Source organism: Anser anser (assembly GCF_964211835.1).
Source record: "Anser anser genome assembly, chromosome: 16".
Classification (NCBI taxonomy): Eukaryota; Metazoa; Chordata; class Aves; order Anseriformes; family Anatidae; genus Anser; species Anser anser.
The window spans coordinates 13774467-13792556 of NC_139737.1; the positions used below are offsets into that span (position 1 = coordinate 13774467).

At 41.4% G+C, this 18090-nt stretch overlaps 1 long non-coding RNA gene across 3 annotated transcripts; it reads right to left on the reverse strand.

The window, feature by feature from the left end:
* Positions 1-354: 354 nt before the first annotated feature.
* LOC310882592 lies at positions 355-17429 on the reverse strand. Of its 3 annotated transcripts, XR_014573039.1 has the most exons (4): positions 15878-15911; positions 12484-12621; positions 10417-10564; positions 355-6798 (listed from the first exon to the last, which is right to left on the reverse strand). It is a non-coding gene; the product is annotated as an uncharacterized lncRNA (long non-coding RNA). The 3 variants fall into 3 exon arrangements; XR_014573037.1 differs by lacking the exon at positions 12484-12621 and having other exon boundaries at positions 15878-17429; XR_014573038.1 differs by lacking the exon at positions 12484-12621 and having other exon boundaries at positions 355-7426; positions 15878-17429.
* Between the last annotated feature and the right edge of the window lie 661 nt (positions 17430-18090).

An 18090-nucleotide genomic window follows, 5' to 3' on the forward strand; every position in this document is an offset into this window, starting at 1 on the left:
ATTATGGATTTACCTGAAAGCGAGTGATAGTATGTTCAATCTTCTATGTGTTTTCTTTGGTGTTCAGTGCTTTCTTGATGTATATCATCACAGATGTAACACAAGGTATTGTATGGTAGATATAACACTAAACTTGAAGAAAAATATATAAAGGGCTTCATTTCTTTACAGCAGAAATCACTTTTATTTTTTTTTGATTTCCACAGTTAAAGTGGAAGGATTTAATGACTGAGCCCAATTAAGCTCTTAAGATTCAGTGGTTAAAATGTATATTTGTACTTGTTTTGACTTTTATTGTTATTAGCTCTGAACCTGCATTTTGTTGCACTCTGTTGTTTGGTTGCATCCATAGTTCTGCAGGAGCTATTAGCTGGAAGGAAGGTACAACCGTCTCTTGTGATTTCTGTCAAAGTTAAGAGAGTTACATCCTGGTGGATCTGATGCAGGATGCTCTTCCTTGGTCAGCTTCCCATGCACCTGATGCTGGCAGTGGGAGATGCGGAAGCAGCTGAACTGCTGCTGTTTGGCACCTACCTCTGAAGGACAGGCAGCATCGTTTCAAGCTCCCTATGCAATCCCCAGTGAGTTCAGGTCTCTCAATACTCTGCACACCAAAATGAGTTGCTCTGATACCATGAAGGAACATTGCTGCAGCCCTGAGCCTGCACAACACACCTACACCTTTGTGCACATTGATCCCCATTGCACAACTGTCTGGTGCAAAGGCTGGCCCAGTCCCTGCACTGCCGTTTGGCTAGGTGACCACATCTCTATCCTTCGTCTTTGCACAGATTGCCATTGGAGCTGGACTTGCCTCTTTGTGGAATTTTTGTTGTGGGTTGCAATCAGACCTTTATATCTGTTTTCAGTTTGGTGCAGAGCAAATTAATTATTTTGGCAGATTTTTCTACTGTCAGTGGGGGTTCCTCTGGTACATTATCAATGCTCCTCGCTCTGATGATGCATAACACTAATCCATCATTAGACCAAGAGTGTGCTGTGATGATGAATTAAAATAATTTATCATAAGAACAAGGGGCTATAATGTAACACCGTCAAAAGATGGCACCATGCAGAGATGAACAGATCAACGAGGAAATTCAGTAATGCTCATCGAATCAAGTGGATCTGCTGCCAAGAGGCTCTTCTGCAGCAAAAGTTTGGCAACCTAATAAAATACCATTATTCTCCTTGCTGAAACCACTCTTTGCACTAATGACAATGATTTAAAGGTTTTCGGTTTTGGAACAACAAAGGGATCCTCCCATTACTAGCCTCCTCCTTCTTGGGAATAAATATTCCAGGTACAATTACAGATCCTTTTTTGCCTTATGTGAGTCTTCATTTTTAGGACCATTCACATAATGAAATGCAAATATAACAGCTATTTAAACCATCAGTCCAAAGTAGGTTTGTTGCAGCATGGTTAAGTGACTGAGAAAGAGGATTTAAAACTCAGGAGACATGGTTATAGTCTTAGCTTTCTTTTGGAAGCACTACATCTGTAATTCAGCACTTCATTCCTGTCTAGTGCACATTTGCTTAACTGTAGCCATATGTTTATGTAGATTCTTCAGAACTCTGTTAAAATAAGGATTAACTGAAACACCTATTTAAATGCCTTCCTGGACATAAATTTATGACTTTGGAGTAAAAGCAAACATTGTACAGTAGCTTTAAGAAAAACTCAAAAGTTTCTGTTTCAGTGCCCATGGACAACCATATTTTGAGTTGCCGCTAAGAAATGAGTTGTCAAAAGTCCTCTGTCAGGTGAAATGCAATTGAAAATGGATCTGCCAAAAGAACAGGTCCAATAATTCATGGAATCATGGAATAAATTAGGTTTGAAGGAGCCTCAGGGTATTGTCTACTATTTTTCTATCTGAAAACCGAATAGTATTCGGATAAATGTAAAAAAAAAAAAAAAAGTAAAAAACAGAGTGATCTTAAATTTTCCCTGTGATTCCAGGGTATGTGCATTTAACTAAGAGGGCATTCCATAGGATGAATAGAAATACCTCTGTGTAACATTGATTTTCCACAGTCTGAGTGACAGTGGTTGCCAGTCTTCCTATTACTGTAATTGCTGGCGAAATGAACTATAATTGTATTAAGTGGTAACTCTGAAATATGTATGTATTGTAGGAAGGAGCTTAAGCACTGCAGGCATAAAAATTTTATTTGCAATATTTGGAAGTTCTGGGGGGGGTTTGGCTGTATGGAAACTAGTGCAAAGAAGTGTTGTAGCTCAAAGTGGTCCTTTCGGTAAGGGGGTGCAGGAGGAGCGGTACATGCAGGGAACACCTTGCTGCAGGGATTGCTGCCCTTGGTCTGCATTGCTGCTAGGAACACAGCAATACCAGCAGGCACCAAGTGAACCCATGTGTAGCTGCTGGTTTAATAAATGCAGGGCCAGCCTGAACTGCATGTCTGTCCCTGAACGCTCAGTGAAACAGTTTCACCTTCAAATCCCACAGCAAAGGTCCAGGACTCGATGCCATGCCCTGCATATCACAAAAAGAAATTACTGTCAGTATACCTTTATGAAAATACCCAATTAGAGTATTTTCTGCCAAACATCTTTGGCAGTTTGTGTTACTGAAGCACATCCTGGTGCCCGTCAAGGAGCACTGTACAGGCAAGGAAAGAATATCCTGCAAGAAAGGTGTTTTCAATAGGAAATTCTTTGGGTCAGTGCTGTTGCCACTTATGATTTGCAAAGAGCCCCAGTTATGTGCTGGCCCCAATTCATCATTTCACTCACTACGAATAGTTCCTTCCTTAAGTAATATTGAATAAAATAATGGTGCTTTACATGGTGCTTAAGACTTTGCTGCCTTTTACTGTTTCCTTTGATTGTTAGTTGTCATTTTTCTTAATAATAAAAGAATTACAGTAGCTTCAATATGACTTTTCATCTTGATATGAAGACTAATGATAGTAATATTTTTAACAGTCAAGTTGAACTGTTTTGACTTAGCCAAACCAATTGCTGCAGCATTTTAGCTTGCTAAAATTTGACATTTCAGAATCTTATTTTGTTCTAATTTCAGATAGGGAAAATTGTTTCCTTCCTGGGCAATTTAGGATATATTTGGGAATGTTTGTGGATGCTGTGCTTTGGAATGTGACTGAAAAGAGTGTTAGCAATGCTGAAAACTTAACAGAAAAGGATCAAGATGCTGCCCGTGAAAATTCTGTTCAGAGACTCAATAAAATGGAAATTATATTCTCATGAAAAGTTTTCTCTGAGTAAACCCCCATAAAATGTCATCTCTCCTTTCTGTTAGCCTGATGCAATAGTGGGTAACCACACTCTTCCCCGGGAGGATTTGCTGCTAGTTTTTGCAACAATACTGAAACAATACATGTTGTTTCCAGAGTGGAAAGACAAATGGACCTTTGTGGAGAGCTGCAGCAGAATTCCAGCAACCATTGAAATGAAGGGCAGGCTCACCATTCTTTTCAGTGCTTTTGGCTGAGTCCTTAATGCAGTCACTCAGAGTGTTACAGTAACATCACTGTACGCAGCAGGGAAATAATCTACCCTCCAAATCTTGCACGCAGTTCCTATTTAACCAGAAGCAAATTGATTGCTTGGCAGGGGAATGCCCCCCCTTCCCTGTGGCTCTTGCGAGGCGCTCCCTGCACCACAGGTGCAGGCGCTGCACCAGGTCTGCGCTGCCTGCCCGAGTGCACTCAGGGCAGGGACTGACCCAAGGCAGAGGCATGCTCGCTTTGGAGCCAGACATTCTTAAGACATGGCAGCTTTGTGCCTGGGAAACAGCCCATTATGAGCGCTGAAGCAGAGATGCCAATTAAAGCAGTCCTCGGGGCAACCTCAGCCTCCCTGGCAAACATCAGCCCTGCACCAGGAGCCGACGGACTGAAGGAGGCAAAGGGCCAGCCCGCCGACCTCGGTGTGCATTGCACCTGGGTGTGTGAAGGAGTTACAGAAGCTGAGACCATCCCCATAGGCTGCTGTAATAAAGACATCGCTTCGTTGTCTTAAAAACTGCTTTATTTGAATGTGGAAGGAAGTTCATTCCACCGTGCTCATCTGCACTGGGACACTCAGGGATGTTAAAATGTCTTTGCTAATCCACCGCAGGAATTATGCAGAATCCACTGCTAATCCCTCAGCAGGAGAGAGGCTGGACATGCGTTCCCATTTGTACCTTAATATTGAGTTCATTTACCCAAACTTCCTGCCAAGGCAATGCTACACATGCAGCTTGCTTAATTAGATCCATGGAGGGGTGAAAGGATGGCTGGATGGTTGAAAGGATGGATGGACGGATGGACGGACGGACGGACGGATGGATGGATGGATGGATGGATGGCAGGATTTTTCAAGAGGAACAAAAAAAATCTCAAGATGAACTATAGGCAAGGATTCTAAGTACTGTCCCTGCCTCCCTCCCTTCCTCCTGTATCCTCATAGTGTTTAATTGAGTCATCTGTAAGCATTTTGGTAGGTCAGGAATGCAATTAAATAGCCTGTCTATCGTAAAATATTTGAGCAGTAATACCTGATAAAATCATCATTATCTTGGAGTAATTGACCACATCAGATAATTAAGGTTCCTGAGGCAAAGCTTCACCCCCAAAGGAAGTTCACTGATATTAGAGTAGGGCTGCGGTAGTCAAGACTGTGTTAGTGTTTCTATTATAAGCCTTGTATTTTAGAGGCATGTCATTTTATCAGTAAAATGGCTATAGTCTGAGAGTGTGTCTCCAAATTTTTATAACAAAGGAAAATACGAAGTATTTTTGTTTAAGAGACTGAAAAAATCCTACTGAAAGTGAAGTTTGAATAAGGTTTCACTTAAAAATAGAAAAAACAGAATGACAAGATTGCATCCTATCTAAAGCCTGGTGAATTCACAGCCTGCGAATGGTGTAACAATTAGCTTACCATCATCTCTCCTGTGCTGTGAATGCTCATAGTTTGAGAACAAAGAGAATCCTACCCTTGATTTCCCCATGGCTCAAAGTACATACATTTAAGATACACTTTTCTCAAGAAAAAAAAAAGTGACTAAACTGCTATAGGTTGTAAATGAGTTCTGATATGAGTTTATCTTGAGATAACTCACATGTAGACAGATCTAGATTCAACTTAGTTATTCTGAGCTTAGCGAATTAAATCAGAACACGAGCCTCTGGTCTCAGGGGTAGCAGTGGGACAAGTATTTCCCTCTCTCAGACATAATGTAAGCAATAGTTTTGTCACAGGATTAGTTGTAAATGAGACATATCCTAAGCTTCGCTTTAAATACAGGAATGTCATGCTGGATCAAAGCAAGGTCCATCCACCCCTACTGTTTTTCTGACAGTGGTTGACATGATGTGTAGCAAAGCGTACATGAGCAGGGCACGTGTGGAATGATACCTTCTCGGGGTCTGATAATCAACAATTAAGGGATTTCTTCTCTAAGAACATAAGATATAAGATATTAGATATAAGATGCACTTATATCAGTAGGTTTGTGATGGCCAAATCATTGCTCCTTATTTTACCAGTTTTCTCTCATTAAGTGTTGGGAGCTCAGAGCAGTGTGTTGTGTGTATTGAAGCTCCCCCATTTATCTGCAATCTTTGGTGTTGTTGCTATTTTGTGTTTTGCACAGTTTCTTTTCTCTGGAGTCACTCTTAAAACTCTTTGATTATTTTTTTTTAATCTCAGTACCCTATAGGATTTTTTTTTGCTGCATTTGCATTCTGATTTTTTTTTCTGAAAAGTGTCTTAATGAAAAATACGTACCAGAATGCTCCATGTGAGTAGCCTCCAATGCTGAAGATCAATAACAGTTTATTTGATCACTGACAGCAAATGCTCTTTCAATTAAGCAGGTCACATAAATAACTTCCTGATTCCAACATTATTTGGAAAGGTTGAGTGTGAAATAAATGTGATTGGGTTGGTGGTAAAAGTCCCTCAAAAGGATTGGAGTAAAAACCACTTAAGTACTTGGATGTTAATCCTTGCTCCATCAGGATGGCCCAAGACAGCCAAACTGCATTTAGAAATCTTGGTAGCGACCATTTACATGCAGATTTTCAGCATTTTGTTGTTTTTAAGAAGGTTGGAGGTTTCCAAACTTTTTATATATTTACTGGCACTTTTGTTGTCTCAGCTTAAAACACAATACAGAACAGCCACAAATTAAAGTGTTTGTGTGCATGTCTTCAACACTCCAAAAAGGTCCCATCCTGCCTTTGGGTGAGGGTTCAGCTCAGCGTTGTTTCATCCCTACAGGCCCCTTTCATTCTCGTGGCCATGCTTCTCTGTGTGGTGCAGCCTGGGGAAGGTTTATACTCACAGCATTGTAACCTCTTCGCATGCAACTATAGATACAGGCAGACATTAAAAATGCTAGGCTAGGTACAAAGTCACATGAAATGGCATAAAGTCATAGAGTTCACTGAAATCAAACTGTCTCATGACACGTGAGGATAGAATCTTTATAACAAAAAGATACAGAACAAGACATGGAAAATACACTGAAAAAAGCAGAAAGCTACAAACGATCCTTCATTGTTCAGTGCCTGAATAAAGACTCCACACAAGAAATAATTAATCTGTATTTCACAGCAGAGACCTGAACCAAACAGTGGGGATTAATGATCTTTAGGAGCGTCCAATATTCAAATTAAAGTCTAGAGTAAAATTCCAGTATCCAAAGCCAGTTTGATTGTTCACAAAGGAATAGGAATTGTCCTTGTTTCATCTGAGGTTGGCTCTGCAAATGGTGCTGCTGTCCTTTCCCCTTTAATTTTTCCAATACCTGGTTTCTGTAGAACAAGTTGTGGGGAGAGAAAGAGATTTTGCAGCTGCTGAGAAAAAGATCAGAGGCACCAACCTTGTTTAAAAATTCCACAATCAATTTAGGAAAAAAACAGTGAAACCCCAGGAAACTCCCCAACTCCACTAAGAAGCCCTCAGTTCAAAGATAGCTGCACTAGGAGGAATCCACAGGATCTGCCTGTCAATAGGTTTCTTAGAGGAAAAAACGTTGGGTAGTGGTGTGGTTTTCTTTTTTTCTTTTTTCTTTCTTTCTCTGCCATTGAGAAACAGCTTTATAACTGCAGAACAAGGTGGAAATGCTAGCTGGGGCTGATGGGACAGTGAAAGTGGGGAGGAAAGGGGTTCGCGTCTTGAGGATGGCTTGCCTCTGTGAGCTGCTGCTGTTGATCTCCCAGCTGCTGGAGAGGTTAGGTGGCACTCAGCCTTCCGTGCTGCTGGGTCCATACCTGCAGGCTCGGGGCAGCCACAGGTTGCATGAAGCAGCTTGATTCTGGACCCTGAACTCTTGGTTGGTGTAATACAACTTTAGCGCTATCCCGAGAGGTGTTAAACGTGCTTAACTCTTCAAAGTTAATGCACTTAGAGATAGTGAGCAGTGGGTTTCCAAAGCAGTCCCTGAAAAACTCCGTAAGACACCTGAGCTGGTATACCCGTATGACAAGTTTGTTTTCTTACTTCTTAAACAAACAAAAAACCAAGTCACTATTACAGCATCTATAGATTTAAATATCCTAAATGGCTGTGGTGGGGCTCTGGGGCTTGAGTGTCTTTACCACGGGGACTAGGGCAAACTTCAGGCTGTGCACTAGCTCAGCCAAACCTCCATGAACCAAAGGTCTGGTGTGCCCAGTGCTCGCTCACCGAGGGAAGATGGTAAGGGCAAGGCAATCAGTGAGTGCTGCTCTCCTCAGCATAGACCCCCTGCTGCCAGTCATCTGCAGCAAGCAACTGTGTTTAATAGTCCTTGCTGCCTTTTTCTTCTGGGATTTCAGCTGCTTTCTGAACCAGCTGGTACTTTAGGTCTTCGCAATGTCCTGTAGACGTGAGCACCACCCTTCAATTATACACTGTAGGAACCCAAACTGTTTTTTTCCCATGTTTTTCTCTTGCATTATGAGTAAGTGTGAGTAATCTAGCTGTGACTACGACTCATTGCTATCTCAGGATTGTTTGGAATATGAGGAAACCAGCTTTGAATCTTTTTTGAGTGCCACTTATCCCAAAAGACTGTTGTTGTTTATGAAATACCAATGCAGAATGGTAATGTGGAGACAACACTTGACTTTCCAGCACAGGAGTGTGATCTTTGCACAAATGCTCATGGGATGAGCACTGAATAGAAGCAAAATGAACATGCAAATAACCCCATGCACCAACTGGTGATTCAATGCCCGCAGAGCTGGGTGTTTGCGCAGATCTTGCTTGCATGCTTGTCTCCAGGTAGTTTGAATGCTGAGACTGGCTCGGAGCCAGAGTACATATTCACTTTTGCACATGCACTTAAAAAAAAAAATACATCCGCCTGATGTGCTGAATAGCACACCTGGCTGTGAGTCAAAGAGGCATGAGATTGACCGCAGGCTCACTTACTTCTGGCAGCTCTTTTCGCCTCAGTTTCCCCTTTTCCTCTTTGCTCATTTTTTCTAGTTAGATTGTAAATTGCTTTGAGCTGGCATAATCTCTCTTTATGTGCTCAGCACTATGGGGATGAGACTGAGGGGGGGAGGAGGCTGGACGACACAGACAGATGTCACTACCCTAATCCAAATCATAATAATGACAATTGTATGAGGTTGATGGACTTTTCTAAAATTTCCCTATTGCTCACTTTTACACTTCCCATCACAGCTGCAAATTCCTGAAGTGACAGCACCTATTGGCCTAACATTATTATGCATAATAATAATTTAACTAAAATAGCAACAGAAAATGTGCATTACACAAAATGAATTTAAATTGATTTTTTCCTCTTTCTGAAAGCTTATTACTAATTGGTATTTTTAGAGCAGAGATTCATTTTCATACACTAAAATTAATGGGCCATATCAGCGGGTGTGAAGCAGGATAGCTCCACTGAATTCAATGGGTCCTCTATCGTTTACTCCAGTGGAGAATCTCACCTCCTATTCCAAAGAGCATTTTTGTCTCTTAACTCACAAAGTAATTGCATTTTCAGTCTTATGTCCTGATCCTGCAAATAATTGTGCAAGACATTAACTTTATGTAGATAAGAAGCACTGCTGATGCCATTGCAGTTACTCACATGAGGGAAGTTAAGGTTTTGTAGGATCAGACCTTAAAATGCAAATTAAATCATTGCAAAATCTAATGTGTTCACAGTAATAATTTAGAAATGGCAGCACCTAATATGTAGTCTGTCCTAATACTTACAATTTCTGCAAACTATATTGTACAGTAAAATAGCAGAAATTAGATTAGTTATGTTGCTTAATGCTTTTTATTTACTATAAAATAATCTGCAGTTTTTTTCTTTCCCCTGGAAACTGTCTCCCACATTGTCTGCATTGAGTCTTTGAAATTCAGCAGGGGGATAACCTTTAGAGTAAAGATGTGCTTTCTTCTTTAGCCCCCAAGAAATTCCAACTGTAGTTTTGCTGATAAAGTATTTTGAAATAGCCAATGCACTTCTTGCTAGAAAATTTGGCTATAAGTTCTAATTGAAACAGGAATTTAGAAGACATGCTTTCCATCTGACCCCCCTACTTCCAAGAAAAAAATAAAATAAGAATCCTTTGCTGCTGGTGCCCTGGATCTCAAATGATAGGCTGATGTGCTAACAGTGCAAGGTTAAACACTGCTGATGGTGCACAAAGGCTGGGGTTACGAGTTCTTTACACAACAGAAAAAGTACCCTTTTCAGGAATTAAAAGAAAAAAAATAGGTTACAAAATCAAGCAACCAAAATTTAAGAAATATTAGATCTTCAGGATCCTGTATCATCTGGCCAGTTTAACAATCCTACACACGGTGTTCAATACCAGACTCACACACCCTCCTTATTCTTACCACTACTGAAATACTGAGTGTGTATGATAGGCAAAATTAACATGGTATGGGCTTGACTTTACCATGGAGATAACACTTTTTTCCCCCCCCCCCCGGTTTTTGTATGTAATATATACATTACTGTGTACTTTGTGTTTTTTTTCTGCTTTGAGGCAAATTGAGTTTGACATTTATACAAGAAGCAATAAAACTGATGCAGTCAAAGTATATTCCTAAAACAAGTTCAGTAATGTCTCTTCCAAACTACGTTTGAGTTAGCGGAATAAATGCCTTTTCATGTTTGCAGTTGAAGTACTGGCCAATTCTGCCAAATGGTTTTTGGAAAATTGCCTTCAGAATTGACTTTCCCTGGGGAAGATTTGCTTCTATGGAAAGCAGAGATACTGGGAGAATTTGAAAGAGCAAGAAAGCAAGAGGGAAGGCAGAGGGAATAGGTTAAAGGCTAACTTTAAACAGGTGGCTTTCATTTCTCTTTGCCCAAATTGTTCTATAATTTCTTACCCTAAAACTTTCTGGTTAACTACAGCAAATTTCTTTTTAGCAAGAGCAGTTCCACGATAATCCAGCTTCACTATTACCTTGGCTCAGGTCGGGTGTTTCTCTCCCTCTGGGCTTCCCATTTCCCTAGAGCAAATCTAAGTTTGGGAGTCTCGTCCTTCCAATTCAGCTTCCAGTTTACCCTTCTGGGAGTCCCGAATAATTTTGGATCCCATGGATTTGCTTCACCTCAGTTAAGAAAGAGAATGGTATGAATATTTTTGTGAAGCCATTAGTGTTGGTTGACTTGAATAGAGATGCAAGTTTGAAATCCCATTAGTAACTCTATTCCCTCACTGACCTGAAAATGTGCAAAAACAAGTGTCCTTTTCTCCAGTTTGTCTAATTTGTTTTGCTACCAGAAGAAAAATATGTACACGGGACACTGCAACAGCTATTGAAGTCTGGTTTCATTCACATATAGCCCTTCTGGGTTACTTTACAAGTTGGCACGCTTTTGGAATCAGCGAGAAGTCACCATACAGAGAAGGAATCTGCTCTATTTCATATGTGTTAAATGATATTTCCTTGTCCATCTATGAATGACCTGACAGAAGGAAACATTCTGCAAATTTGTCATATATGATCTTTCCCAATAAACATCTTTCTTAATAGTTTTCCATCTTGCATTTTGGAGACAAGGAGGATAATTTTGCAGAAATTATACCTTTCTGATGGTCCAGTTCAGCTCACAGAGGTGCAGATCATCCACAGCAACTCATTGGCTTAAATCTGATAGAGCTACAGCAGAAAAGGCTCTAGTGATGATTCCTAATACCACTGTGCCTACACCACACTTTCTGATCTGATTTACTAGTGCCAATGCTCAGGGCTGGGATTTGTTGATTATGATTTGCTCCTTGCAGTTCCTGAACCTCCAAAGGCTGCTGTGACTTTGGCCTAAAACTCTTTGACATTTCCTAACGGGTCATGTGGCACAGCTCCCTTTTGCCCAGATAGGGTGAGGGGAACTGTGTCCGCCCTTCAGACCCTGCCCCATTACGCTTTACATCTTGGTTTTGCGATGGCACCCATGAAACCGATACGAGCAGCAAGGAAAGGAGGAGGGAGTTTATTTTTAGATTGCACCAGGAAAACAGCTGCAGCATTTTCTCAGCATAGAAGAGCTCTTGCAGGACAGAGGGAGGCCTGTCTTATTGCCTCCAAATTTTCCCTCTGAGGAGTTTCAACCATTCAAGTCTCCCCTTGCGCAAACCTCCAGCTCATGTGCGCTGATGAACGTAATTCTAGAGCTTCGTGGAGGAAACCAGAACTATTTTTATTTTTGGTTGAGTAAACCTTTAGCATTTAACAGTCAGGTGTTTATTTCACTTCCCAAACTGCCTCCGGCTCCAGTAATGCTTAGCATGATCCTTTTCTCAGGGTGGGGGAAAAGGAAAGGGGATTGAGTTAAACGTTCTCAAAATGGAGAGGCCTGAGGAGTCAAACTTGTATCCACTGCCACACATCCCACCTCAGCCCCCTCCTCCCTCGCTTCGGCCCTCCTTGGAAGGAACCTTGACAGGAAATATTTTAGAGGTAGAGAATTTTCAATGAAAATATTATTTCTCCATCTGCCCACTTTTCCGCCCTCGCAGGTTGTATGGCTAAGTGACGTTTAGGAATGTGTATCCTGCAGGCCGCACCGCCGCCTGTCTTCTCACATGTTGCTTTCCCATCAGAAGCACATCAGGGCACCAGGCCCTCCTGCCTGCCCAGTGTCACAGGAGACACTTGACCTTTCAGAGTGCGTCTGTGCTTTTCGGAGTCCTTTCTAACCTTAGCAGCTCCTGTAAACGGAGGCGGCGGACCCCTTTCCAAAGAGCTTTCCTGCAGCCTTCCTGGGAGGCAGAGGGAGGGTGGGGTCCACCAGTGCTCCAGAGCTCTGGGATAAAAAAAGCCAACAACCGTGAAACCTTCAGAAAGTTGGCTGATATTGCATGCACGAAGCTATTCAAACCAGATGCTTGCATGCCTTCCTGCCCACGCTACCTTACCCACACTGATCCGCTCCTAGCCTAACAGGAAGTTTCAGTTTTTTGTACCTTGAGCCATTTTCAACAAAAGCCATAACAGGAGAGGGACACACATGTGCTGTGATGACCTACAAGAGGCTGCAGTCAGCAAGACACAGGCTTGGTCCTTCATCCAAGGTTGCCATGTTGCACTCTTTTTCCTTGGGCAGGCTAAATTTATTCCAGGTAGTTAGGAAGTGTTAAGGCAACACGGCTTGACAAAGTATGTGTCTAAAAGGAGGAACAGGAAAATGACTACGGTTAATTTGTATAGGGGATTAACACTGGGGGGCAGAATGAGTAGTATCTTGGACACATTTCAGCCTTGCCACCACCTCCTTCTTGAACTACTTAAAAAAAAGTCTGTAGCCTGTGTCTAATTCTGTCTTGCTCTTCAGCAAGACAGCTGTCACCATTTTTTCATTTTCAAGCAAGTCACCATTTTTCTGGTGAAAAGAACTCCGTATTCTGCCCCAAATCCCGTGTCTGAGCCCCTCATACATAAGTGATGGTTGTAGAGCCACGTGCTCATCACTATTTCTAAGTCCCTCCTAGTTGCATCATACCAGTGCCTCTAATTGGGATGGAATTATTTTAACTCACTTTATTCACGGCAAGATAAGCCTCTTCGAGTAGTGGCCACAAACATAGCTATAGCAGATCTGGGAAAAACTCTGTGCTCAGAAACCAACTGAAACCATCCAGTCTTATCAAGAAGGTAAGGTCCAGAGAAAGTATTTTTTGCTCAGTGTAATTAGAACACAGATGAGACACAAGGTCAGAAGTTTGAAGAGTGCTTCATTGCAGAGACCAGACCTTTTCTTTTTTTCCTTTATTTAAAAAAAAAAAAGCTGAAAACATTAACCCATATATCAGCAATTGGGTTGATTTTTGAAGAGTTTCAAACAGGACCTGAAATTAGTGAAGTCTGCAGCACTTACCTATAAATTCTGCAGTTCAGGTTACAGCAAGCCAAGCATGCCAATGGAGTGCAGTGAGGCAGAGAATTTGGGCTACCATTTTGAAAGAAGGCTGGAAACATTCAGCACAGGTTTGCTAAACAGTAACCACTTTGCCAAAGTTTCTGCTTATTTTTAACTGTTAATTGCATGTCTTAGCCATTTATTCTCATTTCTCCCCAAGTCCCTTGGCAATTGCTGTCTTACAGTTAGAGCATGGTCACATGTGCTTTTGATTTGGCAAAAGATGGGTGTGAAAACTGCTAATAGAGGAGGTTGGAAACCATTAACAAAGTTTTATCCACAGCAAAAAATAATTGGCTTGTATGTATATAAGCCTCAAACATATAGTCTTATATTATCATAATTACATGGTATATTAGTAGTCAGATAAACTAGTAAGGTCAGAGTCAATATTTCATAATCAGAGGTTAAGTTTACATTACACCTTTCCATCAGTAGTGAACCCAATGGTTCTCGTTCCTATCTTGGCTGCATGACAAAGCTGCTCTACTGTACTCTGGACTGCTGAAGTGATTTCGTCTGGAAAGAATCAAGGGCAGGTTGGTTGGTTTGCACCTCACAGGTTGATGCAGCAGTACATGAACTATGGTACAGAGGTGGGATCCAAGGGTAGGGGCTCCCAGGGAAGCTTCTGACCCTACATCATGCACATCTTTGCCAGGGTGCTTTGCCATTGTGCCTGGCTCTTTTGCACCCATAACTCACTAGCCCCTGTAATTAAAGACATAGGAAATACACATTAACGATTCCCTTATTGCAAGCTTCTGAGATTTGTTAATTTTACTCTTTGTGAAATGCAGTTATTCAATGGCAAAAGTCTGAAGCTGGATGGCTCTTTAATAGTGAGTAAGGAGGAGAAAAAATCCCTTTAGTTTCTTACAGAAGTTCATTAGAAAGGTGATCAACAACATGAACATATATACCCCTTCCCATGCCCAAGGGTTAGCTCACAGCTGTGTGGATACAAGCTTTGAAGCCAAATAACCCATTAATCTCCATGTGGAAAATCAATAAATTGAAAATAATTAGCTGGGTATGAGAAGAGGCAAAGAATTGGACAACTATTATTAAAAGCATGACTTAGGCATGTAGAAACAATGTAAAACTAGGCACGCAGGGAGGAGAGATGGCAGGAAATATACGAAAAAGTGGTGGATCCAAAGGCACTGAAGTGTGTTCACATATAACTCATCCTAAACAACTGCACACAAGGAATATTTTGCATCGAGGACTACAGAAGGTTCTGAAGTTTCCCTTGGAAAGTGCAGCTCAATGGATGAATCTGCCCACCACAGAGGCCAGAAGCACTCCAGCAGTCACTAGAAATGTGAAAAAGAACAGATCTCCAGCCACTGTCAACTATTTATTTGTTTCCAGCTAAACAGATACTAAGATGTACAGCAAAGATCAGAGAAGCAGCAGCAGGATGGAAAGAAGAACGTGCTGTAGTTATCCTGTACAGTCACAGCAATGGATACACCAAACAGGTTAGGCAGAATACGGTCCTCTCCTCCCTCCTGTTTCACGTCACATTGACTTGGTGACAACTGCTGAATAAAAACACTGAGAGAACAGATTTAGTGAATGAGAAGAATGTGCTTCACCAGTCAGGAGAGGAAAACAACTCAACAGCACACTGAGGCAGATCAGCAATGCACTAAGCTGTTTGTAGCTTAGACATGACAGATGGTCTCCTGAGGAGATATTCCAGCTGAGCTCTGGAGTGCATTACTTTTGTTAATATTTAACACCTGTGTCCCTGTCCAAACCAAGGATTCTAGGTTCAGCTTTAGGTTCTAGAGCACCAACAATTTTACAAATTGTTCTGCATTTTGCCTATAGTGAAAGGTTCATAGATGTATTATGATAAACACAAAAAACACAGGACTTTAACTGGAAAACTGTTAAACAAGCAACAGATCCTAGATAAAAATGATACAGTAAAAATTCCTTGTGGAGATGGAGACTATTTACAAGGAGAGATTTAAACAGAAGCCCTACAGGCCACATCCAGGACTACTTATCTGGAAAGGAAGCATGTCAACTGGAATACAACATTTCATTTATTCAGAAGAAGAAATATCTCCCCTTCCCTGCAAGTTACTGATCAAAGCATGAAGTATGTGCCTGAGTCTGCCAAAAGCTTGAACCAAGGTCTTTGAGGCCTCATCAGCATTTAATCCAAATCTAACTTCTCCAGGGAAACCTACTAAGATCCCTCCCAGTCCACCTGAGATTATTTATATAAATAGAAACACAAATAACATATATATTTATACATTAATATTTTTGTATGTTTATATTACTTATATGTATAATATATATATATATATGCACACCAGTGATAAAGTTCCATCTCCCTCTGAAGAGGCTCCAGTAGTCATCTATTACCATTTGTGTGTGTGGAGAGACACAACACACAAGAGTAGCCCTCACGTCTACATTTAACCAAGCAGTGAATGTGACAATTGGTGTAAAGCCATGGAGATGGAAAAAGCACCTACCTACAAGGCTGCTAGAGGCTCAGAGTTCTTCTGGCTAGAGGGTGGATTCAGATGGACCTGCGAGCTTTCCCTGCCTTTGTAGCTTCAAGCACTGATTAGCAAGTGCTACCACATGCAATCTCATTAAACTGATTAGAGTAGGGTCAGAAAAAGACCCTCCCAGATGTGTCTTTTTTAATTTTTTTTAATTATTTTTTTTTTATTATAACAACTGTGTCTGAGGACAAGTTCTGGAACCATTTATTCAAAAACGAGTGATTCTGGTCCAAACATTGAAGGGAATACAATTTTCTTGTCCTGGTATTGGCATACCTGTTGATGATCTTGGAATTTAGTGCAATTTTTCGTGTTAGGTGGAAGTAGCTTTATTCACGTACATGCTTTGTTTTCTCAGGCTAGAGCTGATTTGCTCCTCTCTTCATCTTACTTTCACTGACTGTTCAAAGCCTTGGAGTTTTTCTTCCCCATCGCTTCAAGCTTCAAACATCACAGTCTAGCTTTTGTAGACCTCTACAAAGCCTCGTTCTCTCTGGGACCATAAAGCAATTGCAGAGAAGTTTAACTCCCTCTAGTCAATCTAAAAAAAGCTTTCTAAGTACATTTAGTAGCTTCTTGTTACTCTATGCTGTCACCCTGTCTTTATCACACTTAGTGAGACACCTATGCCATTTCTCCTGAATCATGGAAACATTCTTGAGGTTTCACCACAATGTGCTCGCTACAAGGCAAAAATCACTTTTATGATTCATCAAGTGCAAAATTTGTATCTTAGATGTGACCCAAAGTAGAGGAAAAGAGAGGCTGCAATAGCAAAGTTCAGATCCAAGTTCAAATTCAGGGATGTTGAGATGTTTGTTTTCTACCACTCCAGCCAACCAGACAAGGAAAGAAATGAACCTAAACCAGCCTAAACTGCTCTGTGGGCTAATGCTTGCTCTGGGTGTGTCTGGGCTGTTTTTAACAGATAGCAGAGAGGAAAGAGAGGTGTTAATCTTGTCCACTTTCTGTACGTTTCCCAGATATATATATATATATGTATATATTTGCTTTAGTACGTAGGATGACAATTCTTTCTACCTTTCTTTTGATATCCAAAGCTAATATGTTTGCCCTTCTCACTTACTCAGAAGTTCATATGTATGCACTTTTGTTAAGGGAGCAGATAAAAGTTAAATACTTTTACTCTGAAAAGGCTGCTTATAATAGTTCGGATGTCTTTATTTGACTGTAACTACAAAGAACATGCCAAAAAATTGAAGAGTTGTCAGGAAAGAAGAGGAGAAAGAAACTGGCTGAATTACATGGACACAGGTATGCTAGTTCTCAGCTTGGGCGCTGTGCTGCAGGAAATTAGTGAGAAAGCAAAACGAAATCTAGCAGGCTCCAGAGAACAAATAAACCTGACAATGATATGTGAACCTCATCAAATGTTTAAAAAGAAAAAGGACTAAGAAAAGAGGGGGTTGCAATGAGGACTGGGATGACTCGGGCATGTACAAGAATGTCAGCAAAGGCAGTATCAGATTGAGGAGGAATCTCAGCCAACTCCAGTCAGCTAAATACTTGTCACTCACCCTCCTCCCACCTGCTGAGAGGTTGCTGTGGGGGCCGGAGCAGGTCTGGGGGCAGGAAGGCTCCAGCGTCCCCACTTGGAGCAATAGCTGCCTTCAGGAATATCCTTCTACTGGGTTGCTACTTCACTGTCACTTCAAGCCACTTAGCAAAAACAAAACACAATTATGTTACTCAAAAAAAATAAAAATAAAAAAAAAAAAACCAACACTGCTAGCAGCAAACCTCCAGGCTTCTGCTTCTGAAAAGCAGCAAACCTCCCTGATATGGGTCTGTCTGGGTGACAAAGCCCAGGACATGCTGAAAAGCGCTCCTTGGGAGTGCAAGTCTGAACAGCTTTGCCAAGCCTGGGGAGCATCAACTGCTCTCCCCGAGCAAGCCAGAGCCCAGCAGTTTCTCAAACAGCAGCCAATGTCGAGCTGTTACCGAACGTACCCTGCTCCTGCACTCCAGCCCCTGGGCAGCAGCACGGCTGCATGTAGAGTCTTGTGGTGGAGGGAAGAGGGAGACGAGAGAGCTCCCAGACTGACAAGCAGGTTTTGCGGTTTTGTTTAAGATGCTGAATCAGAGTTTCACCTGGAGGGGAGGCAGAAGGGGATGGATCACGGTTGGCAGGTGTCTGAAGGAATACTCCGATGCGT